Consider the following 22,818-nt stretch of genomic DNA (forward strand, 5'->3'; position numbering starts at 1 on the left):
TTTACATACCTTTTGCATTATCAGTATTACACTTATATTATTGTATACTTGTGTTATTATATACTTGTATTACACTTACATTTATATTGTTACAGCAGTACAGTAATGCGTACTATTATATGGGGGAAGCAAGAATGGCAGACAGGAAAAATGTATTTAAGTGCAGGTGCGGTACCTTAATGAAAACAAAGCCAAAACCAAACCAATACAAGGGAACACGGAGAGCAGGGCACCATGGCGGAGCAGAGACAACACCAAATTATGTTTTTTGAAAATGTAAAACTGCAGAAAGTTTTCAGTGATGGGTAGGTTTAGGGTTAAAGGGATGGAGTCTATACAGTATAAAAATCATGCCTATGAAAAGTTCGCATAAAACAGGGAATACCAACCTGTGTGTGTGGTCCAGGACCAAATGTCCCTACAAGGATAGTAAAAAACATTTTGTGGGGAAAAATGTAAGTTCTTATGAAAAGAAAAATCTTATATTCAGGGATTTTCAACTCTAGCCCTTTCCTGCAGTTTACCTCCAACCTTGAAAAAATTCACCTGCTTGTAGCTTTACCCTTTACTTTAATTTGCTTTTTAAGGTGTGATTGATTAGGGTTGGAGCAAAACTCCTGTTAAAAAAAAAAACGCTGTCATCTATGCAGAAACAAAAGTGTGTGTTGGGTTGTTGGGTTGTTGGTTGGGTGGGTGGGTGTGTTTTTTGGGGTTGGGAGGTGGTATGTGTGTAGATGTGTGTCTAAAACAGAGGATTATTACGGAGCGCAATCCTCTCAGCTGACTTGGCTTTGGGAATATTTGGGAAGAACGTTCTGAATACCAGCCACTTTCTTTTAACAACACAAGATGTTGAATAAAAAAATTTGATAGAAAAAAAAACATTTTATTCTATGCACATACTCAATGGATTTAAAAACAACTTTTTATCTCCTTTTTAAAACATGTCTAGGCATTTTCTTTTATGGAAATAAACTTCTTTGAGTTTAACTTCTTAAACTCCACTCATTTTCACAACCAAATGGACTGAATTAATAGCCTACCTCAAGATTTCAGATAACTAAACATATATAAATGGTTTTTCAAAATGCAAAGATGGACTCTGACATTTAAACTGGGAGCCGAGGTGGATATGAGGTAAATTATTATTATTATTATTATTATTATTATTATTATTATTATTATTATTATTATTATTATTATTATTATTATTGTAAGTAGTAGATGTATCCATGGTATAATTTATTTGTTATTTATACAACATTCAGTTTTGGTTCTAAACTTTGTTTTAACTTTCAAAGAATGTTTTCTGCAACCCAGTTTTTGAGCTTGATGAAGAAAATGAGGAAAACAAAGAAAATTTCAAAATTGACATATACCTTGAATCTACTAAAAATCCTGCTGCAGGTAAGTGTGCATACCTTCTGATATATTTAATATAGGATATTCTGGGTTAAATGTTTAAATGTATACATTTTATAACACACTTGTAATATGTACAGATTTAAAGATTTAAGACATGAAGTTGTATGGAATCCTTACCAGCACTATAGTGCATACACACTGACCCACTCTGTAGTCACCTCCCTGGTCAGAGTTCTGGCCGCTGGAAGTTTTTCAAGAAAGTACTCCCGGTTAGTTTCCTGGGCCCCAAAACTGTGCGTTTTTATGTGAAAAAATTATTTGCGTTTCAAAGCTTGATTAATTTAACACAGAAAAAACACGCCGGTCAAAATTCATACCTCAGTTTTAATCGGCACTATTTTCTTTCCATTTCTATCAATCCGCGCTGCTGTCAACGTCAACAGTGCGCACGTTCCGACCAGCTGTTCCATAGTGTTTACACAATCGATTACGAAACAACGTAAAAAGTAGAAAATGAACGATGGTGCGAACTTGTAAATTTCCAGGCTGTGACCACAAGAATGTGCCGGGATCACCGTTCAGATTCCATCGTTTTCCTGTTTTGGATATAGCTACGAGACAGCTTTGGCTGGTTGCAATCGGCTACTCTGCGGGAGCTAAAATATCCAGAATCAAGGATTATCGTGTGTGCACAGTGCTGTACCAGTACCACGGGTACGCTCTATTTACTAACTTTATGATCCCATGTCTAAACTGTACGGTAAACAAGCTGATGTTTAGACTCCAGTGGAAAATACATGAAAAGATGTCTAATATAAAAACATTATATAGGGATATAGGTACAATTTGCTGAGAAAACTATTTGATTTAGTTCACTCTCTCTTCCCGTTCTATCTCCATCTGTTGAAGTACGGCATCGGTACTCCGGTTCATAAAGGTATCCCTTTGGCGTTGTGCTAAAATTACTTTCATCCTCATCTGTTCCGTCTGACATTGTGCTAAAATTGGTTTCATCATCAGAAGTTTTGCAGTCAGACATGTTGTCAGCGAGTCGCGCTATCAACAGCTGATCGGAACGTGCGCACTGTTGACGTTGACAGCAGCCCCGATTGATAGAAATGGAAAGAAAATAGTGCCGATTAAAACTGAGGTATGAATTTTGACCGGCGTGTTTTTTGTGTTAAATTAATCAAGCTTTGAAACGCAAATAATTTTTTCATGTAAAAACGCACAGTTTTGAGGCCACGGAAACTAACCGGGAGTACTTTCTTGAAAAACCTCCAGCGGCCAAAACTCTGATCAGGGAGGTGACTACAGAGTGGGTCAGTGTGTATGCACTATAGTGCTGGTAAGGATTCCATACAACTTCATGTCTTAAATGGGCGAACTAACCCTTTAAGCACCTTTCATTGTTGCAGTGAATCTAATCTATGTATTCCATTTACTATATTTTTGGCTTAATGTCTTTATAAAAGGTCACAGTGTGGTAAATGACTGTTTGATGACTTTAAGAGAACAGCTGGGTGGCCATGGAACAATAATGGTGTCAACCGGTGTGTTTTTGATTTCGGCTGTTCTTTGCATCATACTGCTCCTTGTTCTCAACCGTGAGTAAGCAAATCCAATTTTTTTTTTTATGGTATCTTTACACGCTTCAATGCTGTTGACTTGCCTCGCTCTTATTGTTATAGTAAACTTGCGTCAAAAGGCGCAGTTGTTTGTAGCAAATAGCAAGCCCGCGGCACTCTAGGTAACAGCCAGCGAGTGTACTGACACCTAGCGATTAGAAGATATACACGCACCATATTCTCTCTGAAGCAAGATTCTTCCGAAATAAATAGGAGCGTTTCGTTTTCAGTCTTTTCTCTAAGGGTTCGAACCTGAGAGCTCGTGCTTTCAAAGAAGGTCCCAGTTTCAATTCACTCGAACATCCAGAGCACCTAAAGGGCACGCGCCGTGCACAAAAAGAGTAGTCTGAAGGACAGCTGGTGACATGGAGCTCAATTTCAATGGCACCCAGAAAATCTTGCCATGACCCAGATTCGAACCGGGGTTGCTGCAGCCACAATGCAGAGTACTAACCACTATACGATCACGGTGAGCTACCGGTCTACCTGACGTGTCCCTGAATACAAAGGGGCCTTGTCATCTTTAGCTTTCAGACAAAACTGTTTCTTACCAACATAACTCTTTTCAAGGGTAATCCTGTAACAGTGACTTTTTTTCCTTTTATAAAGTTAAGCTAGGCCTCCAGAAGGTTACAAACTAAAGCAGGCACAGGCTGTCAACATAGTCGGCAGGATTCAAACCTGCGCGGGGATACCCCAATGGATTTCTAGTCCATCGCCTTAACCACTCGGCCACGACTACAAGCTGGTTGAAAGAGTTTCGTTTTCAGTCTTTTCTATAAGGGTTCGAACCTGAGAGCTCGTGCTTTCAAAGAAGGTCCCAGTTTCAATACACTCGAACATCCAGAGCACATCAAGGGCACGCGCCGTGCACAAAAAGAGAAGTCTGAAGGACGGGGTGAGGAGAGGTGGTGACATGGAGCTCCATTTCAATGGCACCCAGAAAATCTTGCCGTGACCCGGGTTCGAACATAACTCTTTTCAAGGGCAATCCTGTAACCGTGACTTTTTTTCCTTTTATAAAGTTTAAGCTAGGCCTCCAGAAGGTTACAAACTAAAGCAGGCGCATGCTGTCAACGTAGTCGGCAGGATTCAAACCTGCACGGGGAGACCCCAATGGATTTCTAGTCCATCGCCTTAACCACTCGGCCACGAATACAAGCTGGCTGAAAGGGGCATGTCGTTTGACTTGTTGCCTTGCAGCGTCGCTGCCCGAGGCCAGTGTAGATCAGCAAGAACTCAACAACAAAACGTACCGCTCCACAAAAAGAGGCTGGTTCGCACGAACAGGGACTTGAACACTGGACCCTCAGATTAAAAGTCTGATGCTCTACCGACTGAGCTATCCGGGCTCTTGCGCAGAGCACATCAAGGGCACGCGCCGTGCACAAAGAGAGAAGTCTGAAGGACGGGGTGAGGAGAGGTGGTGACATGGAGCTCAATTTCAATGGCACCCAGAAAATCTTGCCGTGACCCGGATTCGAACCGGGGTTGCTGCAGCCACAACGCAGAGTACTAACCACTATACGATCACGGCAAACTACCGGTCTACCTGACGTGTCCCTGAATACAAAGGGGCCTTGTCATCTTTAGCTTGCAGACAAAACTGTTTCTTACCAACATAACTCTTTTCAAGGGTAATCCTGTAACAGTGACTTTTTTTCCTTTTATAAAGTTTAAGCTAGGCCTCCAGAAGGTTACAAAGTAAAGCAGGCGCATGCTTGTCATCTTTAGCTTGCAGACAAAACTGTTTCTTACCAACATAACTCTTTTCAAGGGTAGTCCTGTAACAGTGACATTTTTTCCTTTTATAAAGTTTAAGCTAGGCCTCCAGAAGGTTACAAAGTAAAGCAGGCGCATGCTGTCAACGTAGTCGGCAGGATTCGAACCTGCGCGGGGAGACCCCAATGGATTTCTAGTCCATCACCTTAACCACTCGGCCACGACTACAAGCTGGCTGAAAGGGGCATGTCGTTTGTGAATTGGTGCCTTGCAGCGTCGCTGCCCGAGGCCAGTGTAGATCAGCAAGAACTCAACAACAAAACGTACCGCTCCACAAAAAAAGGCTCATTCGCCCGAACAGGGACTTGAACCCTTGACCCTCAGATTAAAAGTCTGATGCTCGACCGACTGAGCTATCCGGATTCTTTCTCGAGAAACGTGCGTGCTGCGTGGGAACGCACATCAAAATGAATCGTATTGGTGCAGAAAAAAGAGTGTCCTCCAATGCATTGCGTTTCCTTCTTCGAAGATTCAGAATGGCCGTCAAAACGTCTGCTATGTCAAAATATATTTGCAAATTAGTGGGAATGCAGCCTATTAGACTGATGATGATTTCCATTACACGAGAGTAGATGTTAAAACATCATGCTGATTTGTACTCGGCTTTCGCCAAGATAATCACCAACTAAGACGTAGCTTTACAGTAACCTATGCTTCTCCATCCATTTACGCTTCTTTCCATCTGGTGACGTGAATCTTCTGTCTGGTGTTAATACAGTGTATTGCGCGTCAGCACACACAACGGCTGCAACCACAGTGCGGTCCCCCCATAACAACCCTCTGGATTGAGCGGAGTAGGGAACATCTCTAGGGTCTTCAAGTGGGCACCTTCCGTCCTCAGTGTTTCGTCGACTAGCCCACGACACCTCAAGAGGGCTCGACAGTGACTCTGGCGTCCCAGAGTCACCCCCCTCCGTCCCCCACTCAACTCAGCCCAGCTTACTGACCTCTACTTCCCTCTTGCTGCTGAGACCTAACCACAATCTCACAATCTCTCCGCAACCCAACCATACGCGCCAACCCGTTTGACTAAGGCTGTCGAGCCCCACTGGTGTGTTAATATGCAGTTTCAGTGGCAACAGTTCCGTATGGCATACCACTTACCACAAAACACAATATCTGCCCAACCACCCGTCATTCACACAATATACACAGGAACGTAATAACTGTAAATACTATCTATACAAATAAACCAACAGTTGCTGCTGAGACCTAACCACAATCTCACCACAACCCAACCATACGCGCCAACCCGTTTGACTAAGGCTGTCAAGCCCCACTGGTGCGTTAATATGCAGTTTCAGTGGCAACGGTTCCGTATGGCATACCACTTACCACAAAACACAATATCTGCCCAACCACCCGTCATTCACGCAATATATACAGGAACGTAATGACTGTAAATACTATACAACCTATACAAATAAACCAACAGTTGCTGCTGAGACCTAACCACAATCTCACAATCTCTCTGCAACCCAACCATACGCGCCAACCCGTTTGACCCAGTAATTAAAGGAAAATAATGCTAGGAAAAAGAACAAAAACTCACTGCTACTTTTCTGGAAAGCCTCTTCACACGCTTCAATGCTGTTGACTCTTATCGTTATTGTAAACTTGTGTCAAAGGCGCAGTTGTTTGTAGCAAATAGCAAGCCCGCGGCACTCTAGGTAACAGCCAGCGAGTGTACTGACACCTAGCGATTAGAAAATATACACGCACCATATTCTCTCTGAAGCAAGATTCTTCCGAAATAAATAGGAGCGTTTCGTTTTTAGTCTTTTCTCTAAGGGTTCGAACCTGAGAGCTCGTGCTTTCAAAGAAGGTCCCAGTTTCAATTCACTCGAACATCCAGAGCACCTCAAGGGCACGCGCCGTGCACAAAAAGAGTAGTCTGAAGGACAGCTGGTGACATGGAGCTCAATTTCAATGGCACCCAGAAAATCTTGCCATGACCTGGATTCGAACCGGGGTTGCTGCAGCCACAATGCAGAGTACTAACCACTAAACGATCATGGCGAGCTACCGGTCTACCTGACGTGTCCCTGAATACAAAGGGGCCTTGTCATCTTTAGCTTGCAGACAAAACTGTTTCTTACCAACTTAACTCTTTTCAAGGGTAATCCTGTAACAGTGACTTTTTTTCCTTTTATAAAGTTTAAGCTAGGCCTCCAGAAGGTTACAAACTAAAGCAGGCGCAGGCTGTCAACGTAGTCGGCAGGATTCGAACCTGCGCGGGGATACCCCAATGGATTTCTAGTCCATCGCCTTAACCACTCGGCCACGACTACAAGCTGGCCCGAGGACAGTGTAGATGAGCAAGAACTCAACAACAAAACGTACCGCTCCACAAAAAGAGGCTCGTTCGCCCGAACAGGGACTTGAACCCTGGACCCTCAAATTAAAAGTCTGATGCTCAACCAACTGAGCTATCCGGGCTCTTGCTCGAGAAGCGTGCGTGCTGCGTGGGATCGCACAGCAAAATTAATCGTATTGGCGCAGAAAAAAGAGTGTCCTCCAATGCATAGCGTTTCCTTCTTTGAAGATTCAGAATGGCCGTCAAAACGTCTGCTATGTCAAAATATATTTGCAAATTAGTGGGAATGCACCCTAATAGACTGATGATAATAGTAATTAAAGGAAAATAATGCTAGGAAAAAGAACAAAAACTCACTGCTACTTGTCTGGAAAGCCTCTTCACACGCTTCAATGCTGTTGACTTGCCGCGCTCTTATCGTTATTGTAAACTTGTGTCAAAGGCGCAGTTGTTTGTAGCAAATAGCAAGCCCGCGGCACTCTAGGTAACAGCCAGCGAGTGTACTGACACCTAGCGATTAGAAAATATACAAGCACCATATTCTCTCTGAAGCAAGATTCTTCCGAAATAAATAGGAGCGTTTCGTTTTCAGTCTTTTCTCTAAGGGTCGAACCTGAGAGCTCGTGCTTTCAAAGAAGGTCCCAGTTTCAATTCACTCAAACATCCAGAGCACATCAAGGGCACGCGCCGTGCACAAAAAGAAAAGTCTGAAGGACGGGGTGAGGAGAGGTGGTGACATGGAGCTCAATTTCAATGGCACCCAGAAAATCTTGCCGTGACCCGGATTCGAACCGGGGTTGCTGCGGCCACAACGCAGAGTACTAACCACTATACGATCACGGCAAGCTACCGGTCTACCTGACGTGTCCCTGAATACAAAGGGGCCTTGTCATCTTTAGCTTGCAGACAAAACTGTTTCTTACCAACATAACTCTTTTCAAGGGTAATCCTGTAACAGTGACTTTTTTTCCTTTTATAAAGTCTAAGCTAGGCCTCCAGAAGGTTACAAACTAAAGCAGGCGCATGCTGTCAACGTAGTCGGCAGGATTCGAAACTGCGCGGGGAGACCCCAATGGATTTCTAGTCCATCGCCTTGGCACTCGGCCACGACTACAAGCTGGCTGAAAGGGGCATGTCGTTTGTGGATTGGTGCCTTGCAGCGTCGCTGCCCGAGGACAGTGTAGATCAGCAAGAACTCAACAACAAAACGTACCGCTCCACAAAAAGAGGCTCGTTCGCCCGAACAGGGACTTGAACCCTGGACCCTCAGATTAAAAGTCTGATGCTCTACCGACTGAGCTATCCGGGCTCTTGCTCGAGAAGCGTGCGTGCTGCGTCGGAACGCACAGCAAAATGAATCGTATTGGCGCAGAAAAAAAGAGTGTCCTCCAATGCATTGCGTTTCCTTCTTCGAAGATTCAGAATGGCCGTCAAAACGTCTGCTATGTCAAAATATATTGGCAAATTAGTGGGAATGCAGCCTATTAGACTGATGATAATAGTAATTAAAGGAAAATAATGCTAGGAAAAAGAACAAAAACTCACTGCTACTTGTCTGGAAAGCCTCTTCACACGCTTCAATGCTGTTGACTTGCGCGCTCTTATCGTTATTTTAAACTTGTGTCAAAGGCGCAGTTGTTCGTACCAAATAGCAAGCCCGCGGCACTCTAGGTAACAGCCAGCGAGTGTACTGACACCTAGCGATTAAAAAATATACTAACCACTATACGAGCACGGCGAGCTACCGGTCTACCCGACGTGTCCCTGAATACAAAGGGGTCTTGTCATCTTTAGCTTGCAGACAAAACTGTTTCTTAACACCATAACTCTTTTCAAGGGTAATCCTGTAACAGTGACTTTTTTTCCTTTTATAAAGTTTAAGCTAGGCCTCCAGAAGTTTACAAACTAAAGCAGGCGCATGCTGTCAACGTATTCGAACCTGCGCGGGGAGACCCCAATGGATTTCTAGTCCATCGCCTTAACCACTCGGCCACGACTACACGCTGGCTGAAAGGGGCATGTCGTTTGTGGATTGGTGCCTTGCAGCATCGCTGCCTGAGGCCAGTGTAGATCAGCAAGAACTCAACAACAAAACGTACCGCTCCACAAAAAGAGGCTTGTTTGGCCGAACAGGGACTTGAACCCTGAACCCTCAGATTAAAAGTCTGATGCTCTACCGACTGAGCTAAAGCTGGGGAACAATAGTCTGTTTGAGGAAGGGGAGAAGGAAAAAGAAGAGGAAGAAGGGGAAGAAAGAAAAAGAGAGAAAAGAGAAGGAAAAAAGAGAAAAAATGAAAGGAAAGGGAAAAGGTAAACCCACCTTTCACCCTTCTGTGTGATTTTTGGTAGATTGGTATTCATATTTTACAGAAAATTGCCTTTTTATATATTTCATGGGCAAATCACTGACGTGAACGGCGTCGTTCGAGTCCCACCTCTGACAAGGTTGAAATCACCCAATATCTTTTCTATTATTTTCTTAATGAATGAACACATATGTATAGATTTCATGTGCTTTTTTGCCTTAACACATATTTTATAAAAACATATTTCTCCTTGTATGGATACATGTTAAAATGTATTTATTATATGAATATGTGGTTTCTTGTAATGTATTATTTATTTTATTATTTCACCATTGAATATAATAAATCTTTATTATCTTTTTTAAATTACTCTCTTTTCTAACTGAACTATATTTATTTTTTGAGTAAATTAATAAATGGAGCATTGACATCACGCTGACATTATGGATACATCAGAGGTGATTAATAAAAGATTGAAGTAAATTTTCAATTACAGTTTTTTTCAGTCATTAACAAGCGTTTGTCCAACCAGTTGTCACATTTTCAAAACTCTAAACACAATTAGCACAGCATCAGTCTTTTGTGGCCATACCATGCACACATTTCATGTCGTTTTCACACAATATGCAGTCAGTGAACACATTTCCACAATGCTTACATTTTCTTAACAGACAATACCTCCCAACAAAATTATGGATTGTTTTTGTTGTATTTACAAATGTTAACACACACCATCCCACAATAGCAAAAACAATATTCCAAACCTTAGATACAGTATAAAAACCACTGCTTCTGCAATGATATCAGTTCAAAAACAATATATCTCAGCTGATACAACAAACAATTGAATAATTGAGACACAGCTGATTTATGTTGGGTAAATTGGGCCAATCATAGCTGATTCCAGTCTGGCTAAGACTCAGTGGCAGGGGTTATTTTTTTCTATTACATTGACACTTATACAGTAAAATGAGGTCTTTGAGGAGTGATGTTTTTGGACACAGAAACAGAAAAAACACACTGTAATGTCTGGACGAGGAAGAGTAAGAGCAAGGGGCCCAGGGAGAAGAGCAGGCCCAGTGAGAGATGCAGTGAGAGGTGCAGGTGCAGTGAGAGATGCAGTGAGAGATGCACTAAGAGGTGCAGTGAGAGATGCAGGTGCAGTGAGAGATGCAGGTGCAGTGAGAGATGCAGTGAGAGGTGCAGTGAGAGATGGAGTGAGAGATGCATTGAGAGATGCAGGTGCAGTGAGAGATGCAGTGAGAGGTGCAGTGAGAGTTGCAGTGAGAGTTGCAGTGAGAGGTGCAGTGAGAGATGCAGTGAGAGATGCAGTGAGAGGTGCAGTGAGAGTTGCAGTGAGAGGTGCAGTGAGAGGTGCAGTGAGAGATGCAGTGAGAGTTGCAGTGAGAGATGCAGTGAGAGGTGCAGTGAGAGAGGCAGTGAGAGGTGCAGTGAGAGATGCAGGTGCAGTGAGAGGTGCAGGAGCAGTGAGAGATGCAGTGAGAGGTGCAGGAGCAGTGAGAGATGCAGGAGCAGTGAGAGATGCAGTGAGAGATGCAGGTGCAGTGAGAGAGGCAGTGAGGGGTGCAGGAGCAGTGAGAGATGCAGGTGCAGTGAGAGGTGCAGGAGCAGTGAGAGATGCCGTGAGAGGTGCAGGAGCAGTGAGAGAGGCAGTGGCCCTCATTTATCATTCTTGCGTAGAAACGGGCGTATATGTTGGCGTAAGATTATGCTTACACTCCTCTCACCGCCTGATTTATGAAGCTGTGCGTACCTTTGAAATCCAGGTGTACGCAATACCTGCCCTTGATAAATGCCGCGGCTGAAAACGATCGTCATTAGAATAACACGCCCCTATATATTCAAGTATCCGCCTCCCCCACACCCTCATTTTACACCATCGACACACGGAAGACGGCAAAGAGGAGACACTTCTCTGGAGATCGAGACCATCACCATCATGAAAAATTATTATTAAATCAAACAACAATATTGTTGATGATAAATTCAAAGTTAATTGTATTTTTTTTTTCAAAACGCTATAAATCCATCCATTTTTTGTCTAAAAAAACAACAAAAAAAACAACAAGAAGAGAACATGCAACATATAATCAGGGACTCATACTATAAATTAATATAAATTAAATAAGTGCAACTGCATGAAATAAATAAAAGCCAAACAAAATAAATAGTAAAATAAATTAAATAGTAAAAATAAAATAAATATTTCCAATGTCACGTTCCAATATTGTCCACCACATAAAACAAATAATTTAAAAATAACACACAAATACAGTCCTTAAATACAACAATGTTAAAAATACATTCAAATCATTAAGTAACACATTTAGGCTAATAGTAATTCGTGCCGAACTTGAAAAAAGTAATGATAACCATATTCAGGCCTACTATTAGGCGTGTTGTAGCCATTAACTAAGTGCATTTAGTTTCATATTTGTTAAAAAAAAATAATCTTATTTTTTCCCCATCTATGTTGATTATGAAAAGTGAACATAGGCTAAGATAGGATGCGCAATATATCGGGAGACATGCTCAGACATGATTTTGGCCTCTTAATTAAGTTTTGTTTTGTAGAAAGCCTTTCTTTAAAGTGAATTTCGTTCTGTATAAATTGTAATCTTAATTTTAATATTTTTTTCATCAACCAATTGCCTGGATTTAATAAATAAGAAGCAAATAGCAGACAATATAATCATGAGTCATGACATGGAGGTGCGGGCGCGGTCCCTTGCATTGCACGTGAACTGGGGCGCATCTCATCACAAATTAACCGAAACTCAGTATATGCCTCACAGACATGAGAAATATATCTATAAAGAAAGCTTGAAATGTCTTTAAACGAAACAATTATAAACAAAAAGAAATAGGCTACTCTCTCTATAGGCGCGTTCACTATGGAGATGGTGATCATCAATTTCATCTTTGCAGACACAACACTAGTTTATTAATAGAAATAAAATACAAATTTATTTTTAAAAATGGTATTTATCGCGTTTTGGAAAAGAGCTCCTCATATCTTTTAGTTTGTCAGTGCGTTTTGTGGTGTTAGGAATTGTTTTTCTGCGCATTTCCGCACTAACTCAAAACGTGCGTACATGTACACCACCTCCTGACCTGGCGTAGGATTTGAGCGTGCCGTACGCCAACGTCCTTATTGATAAATATCAAAGTCACTGTGGTTTTGGGTGTACGCTGGAAATTTGGTGTATGCACTTTTGATAAATGAGGGCCAGTGAGAGGTGCAGGAGCAGTGAGAGATGCAGGTGCAGTGAGAGGTGTAGGAGCAGTGAGAGATGCAGTGAGAGGTGCAGGAGCAGTGAGAGATGCAGGAGCAGTGAGAGATGCAGTGAGAGGAGCAGGGCCAGGGAGAAGAGCAGGCCTAAATCATTTCAGTATACTCACCTTCGTGCCAGGATCAGTCGGAACTCCATTCTGTGTCCCAAATCCAGCTGGTCCAAGATGGTCTTGCTACTGGAAATGTAACCCATCTTACAACCAGCGGCACTGCACCAGAGGGTCTCCGTGATCATCAGGTAGTACCTATCGACATCCAAAACCTGGCGGGCTCACTTGTGGGCTCCATAACCTGTGAGCTGTTTTCCACACACAGGACAGCACAGCCTGACCTTCCAAAGGTGGTATGGCATCCACAAGACAAGCCGGTGTGTGAAAAAATGCTCTGGAGTGGGGGCCTTGTATCGATACGTTTTTATTTATTAATTACCCATATGACTATGGAGTTCCTTGAAATGTGCTATACATATGAGATATATAGGCCTATAATAATAATAATTATAATAATGTTTTGACTCAGGCTCACTGAATGATTACTGAATGACGAGAAACAATTCTATGAACAATAAAATGTTTTATTTTTTAACAATAAAATATAAAATTAAACTATGCACATAATAAAGAGTATATATATAACATGGAGAACAGTAGTAAACACACAAAAGTAGAAACAATACGAGTATTAAAAAAAAAAACATATAAAATAATTAAAATAAAAGTCCCTGAGTGGGGTCGAACCCCCAACCTAATAATAAATAACATATATAATAGTAATAAACACACAAAGATAAAAAACTTTATAAAACTATATACATAGTAGTGAGTATATATATATATATATATATATATATATATATATATATATATATATATATATATATATATATATATATATGCATAAAATAATGTAATGTATATATAAAAAAATATACAAAATATATAAAAAATTAGCTATTTCTTTTTCTTTACTTTTTCAAGCCACTGTTCTTTCGTAAGTGTCTCTGTGACAGGGCAGTAGATAGTCCCTCTAAACTGGCTGTGCCCAGTCGCTGCTGTCCTAAATTGTCCACACTTCCTGCAGGTATTTGCCTCAACCTTTCTGTGGTATGGACGAGGGACGGTGGGTTGAGATTGACTGACTGTGGCAGGAGCTGGGAGGACGAAACTGGGAGTGGCTGGGGCTACAGGAAAAGGGTTTTGGGGGACAACAAACAGTGTGAAGGTAGGGGTAGTGTGGGAGGCAAGAGGGACAGTCGCGCTGGGGCTGGGAAGGACAGGTTCTGGTTGAAGGCTGCCAACGGGCCGAGGAATTATTGGCCTCAGGGTTGTCAGCTTGGGTATGACTGCCTCAGTTGTATAGCTAGTGATGCGCCTTTTTAATCTAGCTTGCCCAGCTGTGCTTTGTGGCAGTTTGTAAATATGTTGCTCTCCCTGGACCTGGGGTGGAGCAACAGCACGTACACTGGCAGGTGGGAGAGCCTCAGCAGCAATACCAAGAGGGTCAGGCAGATCGATCCCCTGAAGCAGAAGAGTCTGATCTTGCTTCTTAACCCTGCCGTTGTGCCACTGAACCAGAGTGGTCTGATTTACCTCCACCAGCTGGAGAGTAGTGTCCTGCATGATGGCACCATTAGACAGGATCAGCTGCCGGATCTTTCGGTAATCTTGTAAAATGAGAGACCAGCGACTCAGCGTCACCTTCTCTTTCTTCCTCGTACTTTGATGGATGCGACAGAGCCTGATGAAAATGGCCTCCACGAGACGACAGCAGTCTGGCCATTGGGCAGGTGAAGCTGTAGATGCCAACACACTCCGTTTCAGGCTGTCCACTCCAGGGTTGAAAACAGCCTTCTTTTTTGGAGACCTGAACCTCCCTGTTGTCAGCCTGTCCTGGTGTCTGGCAGCAAACTTCACTCGCTGCTTGTCATATTCAAGCAGGCTCTGCCACAAGCACACAATGTCATCAACCTGAAGAAGGATAGAAGTATAGAGGCATAGCAGAGTTAAAAGGAAACTGGTAATTTCGCATACATAGTTCAGTAACACTGTTTTTACAGTCACATTGTGTTTTGTGTGGTCTTTTCCAAGTTAACAAACATTCAAAATGTTTACATACCTGCTGCCTGCTCAGTGTTAACCCTGTGCTTGTCCTCAGCTCTACCAAATACTCAGCCAGTCTGTCCACCCGGTCCATTCCTGGAATGTTCTGGTCATCCACAGCCTAAAACACTATCATTTTAAATGGTAAAGAAAAAAAGAGATCAGTGAAATTACATCTTAATGGTAGTATTAATCAGTTTGTCGAATTACAAATTAATTTGCTCGTGGCAAGTTCCTATTGTGAAATTTACATACCAAAAGCTCTTCAGGCACATGAGTGGGGGAACCTGGTGCATACTGGTCTATGGATGTAGTTGGCTGAGAGGAGAAGGCGGCAGCAGCTGGCTGGGAGAAGGCAGATTGGGATGAGGCAGCAGCAGACTGGGATGAGGCAGCAGCAGACTGGGATGAGGCAGCAGCAGACTGGGATAAAGGAGCAGCAGACAGGGATGAAGGAGCAGCAGACAGGGATGAAGGAGCAGCAGACAGGGATGAAGGAGCAGCAGACTGGGATGAAGGAGCAGCTGACATGGATGAGGCAGCAGCTGACTGGGATGAAGGAGCAGCAGACTGGGATGAGGCAGCAGCTGACTGGGATAAAGGAGCAGCAGACTGGGATGAAGGAGCAGCAGACTTGGATGAGGCAGCAGCTGACTGGGATGAAGGAGCAGCAGACTGGGATGAAGTAGCAGCAGACTGGGATGAAGGAGCAGCAGACTGGGATGAAGGAGCAGTAGACTGGGAAAAGGCAGACTGGGATGAGGCAGCAAAAGACTGGGAGAAGGCAAACTGGGATGAGGGAGCAGCAGACTGGGAGAAGGCAGACTGGGATGAGGCAGCAGCAGACTATGATGAGGCAGCAGAAGACTGAGATGAGGGATGAACAGGCTGAATTGTAGGTGGGTTATAGCTAGCTTCATCTTCAAGGAGGAAACTCAGTGTAGGGTCCTCAATGATGTCCTCCTCAAATCCCTCATCCTGCTCATCTACATTTACTTCCTCCAGCAGCTGGTCTGTCTGCTCATTGTCAGCATCTATTGACTGAAGTGGCTGCCCTGTCTGACTAAGTAGATAGTCTACTCCAATTAGCTCCCCTAAAAACAGAATGCAGTGTGTTAAACATATAGCCCTTGCATTAGCAAAGAACCATGTGCTGTAAAATGTACAGTGAGAGTCTTACCAGTGTACTGTGCAGGAGGTTGGAAGGTGGGGACAAGCTTCTCTCCAAAAACATTTAGGCTGTTGGTGTTGATGCTTTGCACCACCTGCCCTACGTAGGTGAGAAGAGGGGAGGATTTTGTGGAAATTGATGCTGCTGCCTGGTCTTGGTTCCACCTGTTCAGGCCTTCCAGGAGATACAACTGAAAATTCAGTGTTTTAGCACTGGTTCCTGTAAAGAAGTGAACAATGAAAATCATGAAACTGGGATAATGAGTTCCTTCAGAAAATATAAAGTGATATTAGATGTTCTATTGTGTTGAATATATACTATACTGCAAACACAATGAGCCACAAACCTGGAATGAACCTGTTTAGGTGGCAGTGGAAAGATTCAAGTGAGGTCGAGCCCCTAGCACATCTGTACTTCATGAGAACTAATCCTCCCTTGGTGGTGGTGGTGCCCGTCACAGTGTAGAGAAACACACCTGGCGGATCCTGGATCACTTAACATGCCTCATCTCAAACACGCCAGATGTGCTCTATCCTCACTGTGTCCAGCAAAGGAACCCCCATCATATCTCTCCCCTTATCCCCCTTCAGTTCCTGCAGAAGCCTGTCAAGGTAGCGGGTTGTGGACTCCACCCCACGAGTCCTCCGACGGCAATAGAGCGCCAGCTCTTTTTTGGTGATGCGTCGGTCCACAAGGTTATCTGTGATGACAGGCACACCTTCCTCCTGCAGTTGCTCTCTCTTTGCCCGCCGCAACAAAGCCACATCATCTGGGTCCCATTCAAAAATGCACGCAGAGAGACGTGACATGAAGACTGGGTATAGAGGATGAGCATCAGTGGTGCACCCCACTGCCAGCCGACGCATGAAGTGCCAGATGTCCAGCCTGATATTGAGGTCAGGCCATCCTCCAAATCTGGCCTGTAGCTTGCTCTGCCCCTTCTCTATGCAGCAGCCACAGTCCACGTACAGCAGCAGTGGTGGAGCCACGGCCGCCTGGCTGTACCTGTTAATCAGTCCGGAGACCATGGTGTCCAGTGCTGGACCTTCCTGAGCAGTCAAGACACTGATAAGAATTTGTCCTGTCTCATTGCCAACAGAAGTCACCCACTGTGCTGTTCCCCTGGCTGTGCCTGCCAACTTCTTTGTGATCTAAAATCAACCAAATTAAAAATATTAATAAAGCATAACACAAATCATTTTCAAACTTCACAACAGTTAAAACATCAGTAATAATGTCAAACAATTACCTGTTTGGTTGAGTCCATTTTCAAAATGGTCCCAAACGTGGAGGTTATGCTTGCCTTGATGTGGTCTATGCGACTGATAATGTCCCTCCCATAAACTGACAGCAGCCACTTGCTAGTAGGGACATCAATGGGCTCTGGAGGCTTTTGGCACATGACAGGTAAGAGGCTGGGGCGGTTGATAAAACCAGCACACTCCTCCATATAGTGCGCCAAACGGTCAAGCCACTCCTCCCCGTGGTTCTCCCTCAGCTGTTTGACAAGTCTTGTGGGACTGTTGCCCAGCGTCCGTTCCCTCAGCATGCGTATGACACGAATGTCACAAGCTTACCTTTGTGTAAAAGAGAAGATTTGCTTATGTAATTTATTTTATGGTAAATAAAAAACACTTTTATTTTGCATTTACTTCATATTACACATTTCTGCTTCAGAAAATAAATTATTACTTTTTAAATATGAATGACTTTATTATAAACACATTACAAAATTCTGTACAAGGCGTGTAGATTTTAACTCACTTCTGTGTCAAAATCAGACGGAAAAGTAAAAAGACCTTAATATGTTTCATCATCATCATCATCTTTATTATGGTTGTTGATAATGTACAATATGTATCTTTATAGCCTGGTAGTCACAGTCCGCCTCCTTCAGCCAGACCCAGTCTTTCACCTTCATCCAGTCCTTCTCATTCAAGCATTCAACCGGCAGCCAGTGCTTCTCCTTCTGCAGCCAGACCTCCTTAAACCAGTCCGTCTCCTGCACCCAGACCTGCTTCTGCAGCCAGACCTCCTTCTGCAGCCAGACCCCCTTCAGCCAGTCTGTCTCCTGCAGCCAGACCTCCTTCTGCAGCCAGACCTCCTTCAGCCAGTCTGTCTCCTCTAGCCAGACCTCCTTCTGCAGCCAGACCTCCTTCTGCAGCCAGGCCTCCTTCAGCCAGTCTGTCTCCTGCAGCCAGACCTCCTTCAGCCAGTATGTCTCCTGCAGCCAGACCTCCTTCAGCCAGTCTGTCTCCTGCAGCCAGACCTCCTTCAGCCAGTCTGTCTCCTGCAGCCAGACCTCCTTCAGCCAGTCTGTCTCCTGCAGCCAGACCTCCTTCAGCCAGTCTGTCTCCTGCAGCCAGACCTCCTTCAGCCAGTCTGTCTCCTGCAGCCAGACCTCCTTCTGCAGCTAGTCCGACTCTTACATCCTTGGTGAGTGCCCATCTATTTTTTGTGGCATCTCTTACTTCCTGTGTGTGAAGTACATGTACATGTGGCTTATTCTAAAAATTAGGGGGTACATTACAAAAATTACTGTTGGTTTATGTTTCCCTGGTGAATTTGTCAACCATTACAAACAAATTGAATGTTAAACTTCAAGTAAAACATGTATATGAGTGTTATTTTTTTCCATTTAGCCATGTATACAGTGATTTTTTTAAAAATCATTTGAGAACCAGTTCTCAAATCTGCCTTAAATATAATTTTGTTTGAAGAAAATATAGGCTTATTATCATAAATGGACATGAAATGTCCCCTAATGCCCCTTTGTAGAATTACTTGTATGCAAACTTGAGAGAAACAATGTTTTAATATTACATCTCTAATCTTTCATTGCTTTTGAATCAGGAGGAGCATGTTGCCCCTTCTATGCCCGGACCTGCTCCTGCATCCGAGCCAGATCAATTTTGGCTGCCCACTAAAATGAGGCAGACAATCCCCTCACAGGATCAGAGGTGGATTGCTTCTGCGATCTTTCACTCTGGCAGACTTAGGACAGACTTGAAGCTCTGGTATGAGCCACCCGTCCCTTCCCTCATCTACCACCAGGCTCCATCTCCAGATCGCTTTTTTAATCACAGGCTTCTGGTGTGGATGCCCTACCACTTGTGGAAGTTCAGACTGTTCTGTCCTGCATGTGGGAAGCAGCTGACTGGATATGGCCTCCACAAGAGAGCACGGAAGGTCCTGGACATCGACAGGTACTGCCTTATGGTAACAGAGACTCTCAGGTGTACTGTGTGTTGCCTGAGTTACCTGTCTACCAATCAGACTGTCCTGGACCAGCTCGATGTGCCCCATAGAAGACCTGAATCCGCCTTTGTACATTTAGGCTGGGTTTGGCTGCTGAACTAATGGATCCCCCAAATCGTGGCTTTGTAAACTAAAAGAAGGAGATTATTGAACAGATTGACATTCATGTAATATCATACATGCATTGGAAATTTGATGATATGAATTCCCTATTGAAGAATAGAAAATGCCTCCACTTGTTTCCGCCCAGTTTTGAACTGAGGACCTTTCGCGTGTAAAGCAAACGTCATAACCACTACATTATGGAAACTTGATTTGGACGTCAGTCCCACCGCTTCTAGGGTACGCTTGTTCAAAAGCGACTGAAACTATAGACTGCCCAGTGTTTTTAACATGACAAAATGCTGCTAATTTTGTTGGCAGACCGAACATTTTATATTACTGTACAGGAAACCTCAATGGTCATTTGTTTTATTTTTGTCCTTTTCTAAAGAGATTAAACCACAAACATCCCTGCAAGTGTACTGACCTGCTCAACAGAAAATCGCATACGAAATTTTTGCAAAAACCACCCACAGTTTCGAACTGGGGACCTTTCGCATGTGAGGCAAACGTGATAACCACTACACTACGGAAACATGTTTTAAGTTTGCAGACATAAATCTTTAGGTTCACGCTTATTAAAAAGCATATAAAGGAAATGATCGCTGCACCCACCTAGCGTGGCAAACAGTTAAAATTTTCTGACAGAATCCAACCACTGTTTCTGCTCGGTTTCGAATCGAGGACCTTTCGCGTGTTAGGCAAACGTGATGACCACTACACTACAGACACCTATTGATGAGGCACATATGCTTTTTAGAAGATGCCTCCTTCCCATAATCTGCTCTGCAAGCAGTGTGACAGTCTGTGAATTCCACAAACAACAGAACAGAGGTCATTCGGCATGGCAGTCTGCCTACAGCTCCTTGGTACGATGGCCTTCACCTGTCTCAAAAGTAAGGGTTTTGTAGCGAATTGCAGCATTTATATTTAAAATGCATCCAATTGGTTCCGCCCAGTTTTGAACTGAGGACCTTTTGCGTGTAAAGGAAACGTGATAACCACTACACTACGGAATCTTAATTTGCAAGTCAGTCCCACTGCTTCTAGGGTACGCTTGTTCAAAAGCGACTGAAACTATAGACTGCCCAGTGTTTTTAACATGGCAAAAAGCTGCTAATTTTGTTGGCAGACTGAACATCTTATATTACTGTACAGGAAACCTCAATGGTCATTTGTTTTATTTTTGTCCTTTTCTAAGAGATTAAACCACAAACATCCCTGCAAGTGTACTGACCTGCTCAACAGAAAATCGCTTACGAAATTTTTGCAAAAATCACCCACAGTTTCCGCCCAGTTTCGAATTGGGGACCTTTCGCGTGTGAGGCGAACGTGATAACCACTACACTACGGAAACACGTCTTCAGGTTGCAGACATAAATCTTTAGGTGCACGCTTATTAAAAAGCATATAAAGGAAATGATCGCTGCACCCACCTAGCGTGGCAAACAGTTAAAATTTTCTGTCAGAATCCAACCACTGTTTCCGCTCGGTTTCGAACCGAGGACCTTTCGCGTGTTAGGCGAACGTGATGACCACTACACTACAGAAACCTATTGATGAGGCACATGTGCTTTTCAGAAGATGGCTCCTCCCCATTTGGTGGTTCTAGATCGGTTCCAAATATGTGTTTCAGCAAAACGGTTCGAAGGAAACGCCCGATCGGCCCGAAACTGACGTATGCGTCCCGTCACGGGCCCCTGGGACGGGTTCTAGAGTTCCGCGTCCCTCTGACATTTTTTCGCGCTAATTGGCCACCAACAGCCCCATGGAATAAGTTGCACGTGGGACGTCAAATAAACAGGGGCCAAAAGGGGTCGAAAGGTCGCAGCGGCCCCAAATTCGGCACGGCGGTAGTCCGGGGGCCCCCGGTTCTAGATCACGGGTTTGGTGGTTCTAGATCGGTTCTAAGTATGTGTTTCAGCAAAACGGTTAGAAGGAAACGCCCGATCGGCCCGAAACTGACGTATGCGTCCCGTCACGGGCCCCTGGGACGGGTTCTAGAGTTCCGCGTCCCTCTGACCTTTTTTCGCGCTGTTTGGCCACCAACAGCCCCATGGAATAAGTTGCACGTGGGACGTCAAAAAAACAGGGGCCAAAAGGGGTCGAAAGGTCGCAGCGGCCCCAAACTCGACGCGGTGGGTGTTCGGGGGCCCCCGGGTCTAGATCCCGGGTTTGGTGGTTCTAGATCGGTTCCGAGTGTGTTTTCAGTTTGACCCTTCAAGAGGGAATTCCAGTCTATGAGCTGACTATGAGTGCAAGTGGCCTTTGAAGAGAAACTTGAACAAATGTGGAAAAAAAATTAGCCCTGAGTTCTAGAGACTCGTCCTCCTGATATGTCGTTCGGAGGCCCGAGGGGGCCCGGCACGCAGTGTTTGGGGCCCGTGGGACCTCCGGGGGCCGAACAGGGGCCACTGACACGTGTGACTTATCCCATTCATTTTCACAGGTGTTTGGTGGACGTGTGACAGAAAGGTCCGATCGGCCCGAAACTGACGTATGCGTCCCGTCACGGGCCCCTGGGACGGGTTCTAGAGTTCCGCGTCCCTCTGACCTTTTTTCGCGCTAATTGGCCACCAACAGCCCCATGGAATAAGTTGCACGTGGGACGTCAAATAAAAAGGGGCCAAAAGGGGTCGAAAGGTCGCAGCGGCCCCAAATTCGGCACGGCGGTAGTCCGCGGGCCCCCGGTTCTAGATCACGGGTTTGGTGGTTCTAGATCGGTTCTAAGTATGTGTTTCAGCAAAACGGTTCGAAGGAAACGCCCGATCGGCCCGAAACTGACATATGCGTCCCTTCACGGGCCCCGAGGACGGGTTCTAGAGTTCCGTGCCCAAAACTGCTCGTTTGGCCGTAAAAAGCCCCCCTTGACCTGGAAGCGCCTGTGAAGTTTAAACTGAATAAGTTGCACGTGGGAGGGCGGAAATACAGGGGTCGAAAGGTCGCACCGCCTCCAAATTCGCCGCCCTGGTAGTCGAGGGGCCCCCGGTTCTAGATCCTGGATCGCAGGGTTCTAGATCGGTTCCAAGTGTATCATTTTTTTGTGCAAAAATCTCCTCACTTTTGGTCCTACTGAGCATATGTCTTTCTGTGTTTGCAAGAGGGCTGCCATTAATTGGACCATGTGCTCGGTGAAGGGTGGACAGAAAGGTCCGATCGGCCCGAAACTGACGTATGCGTCTCGTCACGGGCCCCTGGGACGGGTTCTAGAGTTCCGCGTCCCTCTGACCTTTTTTCACGCTAATTGGCCACCAACAGCCCCATGGAATAAGTTGCACGTGGGACGTCAAAAAAACAGGGGCCAAAAGGGGTCGAAAGGTCGCAGCGGCCCCAAATTCGGCACGGCGGTGGTCCGGGGGCCCCCGGTTCTAGATCACGGGTTTGGTGGTTCTAGATAGGTTACAAGTATATGTTTCAGCCAAACGCTTTGAAGGAAACGCCCGATCGGCCCGAAACCGACACGCGGGTCTCGTC

General features: G+C 44.4%; 2 protein-coding genes and 10 non-coding genes across 12 annotated transcripts in view; 1 reads left to right on the plus strand and 11 right to left on the minus strand.

Moving 5' to 3' along the window:
• The window catches only part of LOC143747602 (transmembrane 4 L6 family member 1-like), a 484,334-nt gene that overhangs the window by 393,832 nt on the left and 67,684 nt on the right, over positions 1 to 22,818 (plus strand). The window lies entirely within an intron of this gene.
• LOC143747598 (uncharacterized) overlaps positions 1 to 22,818 on the minus strand; it is a 171,747-nt gene that overhangs the window by 56,146 nt on the left and 92,783 nt on the right. The window lies entirely within an intron of this gene.
• On the minus strand, positions 3,654 to 3,735 carry trnas-aga (transfer RNA serine (anticodon AGA)). The gene has a single exon. It is a non-coding gene; the product is annotated as a tRNA-Ser (tRNA).
• On the minus strand, positions 4,071 to 4,152 carry trnas-aga (transfer RNA serine (anticodon AGA)). The gene has a single exon. It is a non-coding gene; the product is annotated as a tRNA-Ser (tRNA).
• On the minus strand, positions 4,459 to 4,530 carry trnah-gug (transfer RNA histidin (anticodon GUG)). Its single transcript has one exon. It is a non-coding gene; the product is annotated as a tRNA-His (tRNA).
• On the minus strand, positions 4,862 to 4,943 carry trnas-aga (transfer RNA serine (anticodon AGA)). Its single transcript has one exon. It is a non-coding gene; the product is annotated as a tRNA-Ser (tRNA).
• Positions 6,985 to 7,066, minus strand: trnas-aga (transfer RNA serine (anticodon AGA)). Its single transcript has one exon. It is a non-coding gene; the product is annotated as a tRNA-Ser (tRNA).
• trnak-uuu (transfer RNA lysine (anticodon UUU)) lies at positions 7,142 to 7,214 on the minus strand. The gene has a single exon. It is a non-coding gene; the product is annotated as a tRNA-Lys (tRNA).
• On the minus strand, positions 7,864 to 7,935 carry trnah-gug (transfer RNA histidin (anticodon GUG)). The gene has a single exon. It is a non-coding gene; the product is annotated as a tRNA-His (tRNA).
• trnak-uuu (transfer RNA lysine (anticodon UUU)) lies at positions 8,329 to 8,401 on the minus strand. Its single transcript has one exon. It is a non-coding gene; the product is annotated as a tRNA-Lys (tRNA).
• Positions 20,629 to 20,701, minus strand: trnav-cac (transfer RNA valine (anticodon CAC)). The gene has a single exon. It is a non-coding gene; the product is annotated as a tRNA-Val (tRNA).
• trnav-aac (transfer RNA valine (anticodon AAC)) lies at positions 20,825 to 20,897 on the minus strand. The gene has a single exon. It is a non-coding gene; the product is annotated as a tRNA-Val (tRNA).

This window comes from Siphateles boraxobius, unplaced genomic scaffold (assembly GCF_051911475.1).
Source record: "Siphateles boraxobius isolate OS27281-9 unplaced genomic scaffold, OSU_SipBor_1 23, whole genome shotgun sequence".
Classification (NCBI taxonomy): domain Eukaryota; kingdom Metazoa; phylum Chordata; class Actinopteri; order Cypriniformes; family Leuciscidae; genus Siphateles; species Siphateles boraxobius.